Genomic DNA, 4,495 nt, shown 5'->3' with positions numbered 1-4,495 from the left:
GGAGAATCCTCCAGTAGTCAACATTGTATATTAAGTAATTTTGAATTTACGCGCGAAGTTTGCTAGTTGCAATAACCTCCTCGAGGGGGCAGATCATAGACCAAGTATTGTGGTGATCCCACTATCATTTCTTGCAATTCTAACGAGCTTTTTGAACAAACCATGCAAGAAAATAAGAAAGTTCATTAAAATGAATACGCAAGAGCTAACGAATCTATAAGTGTCCTAATAAAAATACGGAAATATATGCGATTCAAATGTAATTGCGGAATGTCAAGCACAGCTCACTGTGCTCATGTGCTAGGCGTAGGGTCGGACGTATATATACGAGGACGCAAGGTGGGTAGCTGTACGCAAGTACATATACTGAAATTGAACAATACTCTGCGTTTGATAACTGCTGAGTGTGACTCGCAGGAGCGTGAATTGTTGTGACACGCAGAAGCGTGCACTGTTCAACATATTTTTTTCTTCATTTTTAATACTTCGACCGAGTTATTTGTTTGTCAAGGCGCCAAGGATAGTGTCCGAGCTGAAAAGTGGCCTTCAAACCTACGCAAGGTGCGGCGGTGCCTCGACATGTTTTTTTTTTTGATATTTTGCAGCCCTATTGCAAATGTTCCTGATTCCAGCGAGGTTCTTCACGAACAGTAGCAAGAAGCTTTTCACAATGAACATAGTCAGTATCATAGCAGTGATAAATGCGAGTGTAGGGAAAGTGATCAAGTTCGGAACGACTGCTTTTTGTCAAGCTGGTGAAACCGCCCACGTGTATATATGCTACGAGTGAAAGTTCAGTGCGCACTCCTTGTTTTCGGAACGCTGAAATGACGCTGTGCATCGTTCTCTTAAGTGATCCGAGCGTACGTGTTCCTGGTATCAATGACTGATTGTGTTTCATGTGTGTTTTGCTTCAGATCTGTCGTGGGTGCGACGCGACCTTTCTGTTTGCGTGCACGAAACGATTCTACTTATACACGGAGAAGCGTCGCCATCCCAAGCAAAAAAAAGTGTGTGGCAAAAGGTAGGGCCGACCTTTCTCGCCGTCCAAAAAGTGGCCGGCCGACCTTCGGCACCCGAATGAGGGCCGGCGTCGGGGATTGAGACTGACCTAACGTCGGCCGATTTTCGGCAATCGACGACGGCCCGACCTTTTGGCCCGACGTGATCGACCACCTGCCGCACGTGGGCCTGCCGTCTGCCAGCGTTACTGAATGGTCGGCCGCTCGTCTGCCCTAGCATTTTGCTGACGAAAGACCGTACGTCGGCCGGTTGCTTCCCGACGCCGATTAGTGGCCGGCATCGCCCCTCGTGCAGGTATCATGCCATGCATTTAATATATCGTGGCCCATGCATATATAACGGGGTAGCACATACAAGTGCATCAAGAAAAGCAGTAGCTTTTCTGATGCCATGAAGAAAGAAAAGCTGCAGTATTTGGTGAAAAATTTATTTGTCAACAGCGTTCAGAAAAAGCTCGCGATTTGCTTTTTAATAAGCGTGGATATATATATGACTGCGCGTGTGCCACATATGGAAGATGGGCTTGAGGCTTGGTCTCCTTCTTTTGGCAGCCTGTCGATCACTTGATGTCTGCGACTGGTCGGATCTGCGGCAGGTTCCATCTTGGTCAGCTGTATAAAGAAAAGTATTTTAATTAAATATTTCCTTTTCGCCTAGACTTTTACATTGCAGGCAAATATAGGGTGAAAAGGTAGAAAGAATAATGTCTGCTCACTGCCACCAACTGCACTATCACATCAATATATTTTATGGGCTTGACTTCATGCGACCCTACTGAAAACACATTAGCGCAAAGCCGCAATAGGTAATCAGGATCCGTGAATCCGCGAGAAAGGCGCGATCACTTTGTTTTGCTGGAGTCATGATGTTGCAATTTGCAACCGTAGCGCACTCAAACCTTATCCTCCCGAAGCGCGTTCTTGCATGCTAATGCTGCAATTTAATAATTTAGCAAAACCAAGTGTCCGCGCTTGTCATAGAGCACGTATGAGGGATTCCAACGCGGCAGAACAAACAGTTTCCGCGATATTTACATGAAACCTACAATAAGTTTATTCCGTAGAATACAGCTTAATTTTCTCAAACTAGATGGAACTTTTACAGCAAAAGCGACCGGATATTTAACGATAAGTCATCTGATTTATTTTCGTTATTTAACAACCGAGCATTATTTTAAAAATTGTCTCATCAGCCAAGACGGCTATTTAGACAGCCCAACTCTTAGAAGCTTATAGAACCCGTTCTAAATTCTTAAAGCTTGAAACAAGTTAGCTGAACACCTCATGAGCATGTAAGCACCAGGAAATAATCCGCACGATGAAAATACAACTGCTTGCCCAGAAAGCAAGCGCACAGAGCAAAATCAATGTGAAACGGCTCAGATCTGTGTGCATCGCATATATAATTCCAAAATCCACAAATGAACGCACTGGCTCACTTACCTTGCCAGCATACCGCATCACTCAATCATCAATTTTCACGTATATACATCATTACAGCAGCAAAAAAAAAAAAAAAATAATAATAATAAACACGGCATAAATCTTGTACTCAGTCCTCGCACGAGCTTGCTTGGCAGTAGCGATGATGCTAGTACAGCTTCTGATCGCCCCTATGGCGAGGGGTGCTGCAATATTTATATCAGTGATAGCATTTGACATTTAACTGGGTTGCATGCGTCCCATCGATGTGAGTCGGATAATCGAATTTTCCGAACAAAATCAGCGCTAATACCTGTCCGGCAAGTGCACCGCCATGAAGAAGCGAAAGACCAGCGTTTTAGTGTAGAGGAGACCAAGGACTTCGGGCTTCGGCGAAACGAGCTTCCACTGTCGAAGCCAGTTTCCAGATCAGCTGATATCGCCTCCCTACACGATCAGCGCAAGGCGCGCACACCAATTGCAAAATATGCATTTACAGTAACAAGATGCGCATAAGTCTCAAAACAATACATAATTAGTTGCAGTACATTATCGTATAGAAGAAAATCAGCGATAATTAGACTTACCTGGTCGGTATACATGTCAGTGCATGCACTTCGATGTGAAGAAGTGAAAGACGGGCGTTTTGGGGCAGAGGAGATCGGACCTCGGACTGCAGCGAAAATAGCTAATTCCACCGCCGCAGCATCGTTTCCAAGTCGGCTCAGCACGTCTTCCTGCGCAATCAGAGCGAAATGCGCACACATCGATTATAAAAAAAAAAAAAAAAAATGTACGTAGTAACAAGATGCGCATATATATACGCGCTCCAAAAACAGTTGCAGTATATTGTCGTATCGAACAAAATATGTGCTAATTGGACTTACCTGATCGGTATAGTGAGTGTCCCTCCATATTAAAAGGCGAGCATTTTGGGGCAGGAGATACCCAAGGACCCAGACTGGAGCAAAATGAGCCAATTCTGCCACCGCAGCCAGCCGCAGCCTTGTTTCCAAACGGCTCAGCAAGTCTTCCTGTGCGATCAGCGCCCACACCAATTATACATATATATATGAAGAAAGATGCAAGGAGTATATAAGAAGACGAACATATGCTCCAAAACAATACATTATTATGTTCAGTATAATATCGAATCTAGCAAATAGCTCCTCTGATCAAGACCGAAAGATCATGTACTTACGCATGTTTTGGTGAACTTCGGCACGAAGAATCTGTACAGAGCGGCTGCAATCATCAGCTGCATATATGGGCTGTTCTTTTCAAACGCTGACTGCTGCAGGAGGTTGAGCCAGATTGAATTTGCGCGAAATAAAAGCGGACGATAAAATTAGGCAGTAGGCATCGCGCGCGCCCACACGGACTCACGGAGGCTGGCCGTCGACTGAGTGGCGCCGCGCATCTTAGCTCGCGCGGGATGTGTTTTCCCGCCTTTTGGCCACGTGACCTCAAGAAGGGAGGAGGGGGGGGGGGAGAGAAGCTGCAAAAAGCAGCGAGAATCTCCCTGTGTGCGGTGCATGCAATTCTTTTTTTTTTTCTTTTTTCGCCGCTATCTCTCTCTGCTTCGGCATTCCTGTCGCCCCCCGCGGTAGGGTGCCTCGATGCCTTTCGCCTCCCCGTGGTTCTTTCCGCTTTGCCGCAGGGAGAAGAGATGGACCGATGGGGGACAGCGGGTCCCGCGCAGCGAGAAGCAGTTTTCTTTCTTTTTCACGCCCCCCCCCCCCCCCCCCTCCCTCGTCGTTCAAGAAGCGTCGAGGTAGTTTCTTTTCTTTTCTTTTCATTTTTCTACGGCTTCTGTAGAGCCCCCGTCTTGATACCAGCGGCTGTAGTTCTTTGCATGAAAAAAATATGGCTTGGAGTGAATGTATGTAATGTTCTGTTAACCGAATATCTTCCACATAAACCAAGTGTGGGGCAGTAGAACACCTGCAGCTTCATTTAGCCAAAATAGCAAGACCTGGCCTTGTATATAGTGTTCAGCAACTTTATCGGAACCGTCTTGGAAACTTTTCCAAGACGGTTAAGTTGCAGAA

At 45.8% G+C, this 4,495-nt stretch overlaps 1 long non-coding RNA gene across 1 annotated transcript; it reads right to left on the bottom strand.

Annotated features, from left to right (window-relative positions):
• Positions 1-1,441: 1,441 nt before the first annotated feature.
• Positions 1,442-3,588, bottom strand: LOC146205322 (uncharacterized). The gene is made up of 4 exons (XR_014703187.1): positions 3,332-3,588; positions 3,032-3,181; positions 2,758-2,891; positions 1,442-1,634 (listed from the first exon to the last, which is right to left on the bottom strand). It is a non-coding gene; the product is annotated as an uncharacterized LOC146205322 (long non-coding RNA).
• Between the last annotated feature and the right edge of the window lie 907 nt (positions 3,589-4,495).

The sequence above is a fragment of the Amblyomma maculatum genome, chromosome 1 (assembly GCF_055883805.1).
Source record: "Amblyomma maculatum isolate TAMU_Amacu chromosome 1, ASM5588380v1, whole genome shotgun sequence".
Lineage (NCBI taxonomy): Eukaryota > Metazoa > Arthropoda > Arachnida > Ixodida > Ixodidae > Amblyomma > Amblyomma maculatum.
This window is presented reverse-complemented; position numbering and strand designations above follow the sequence as displayed.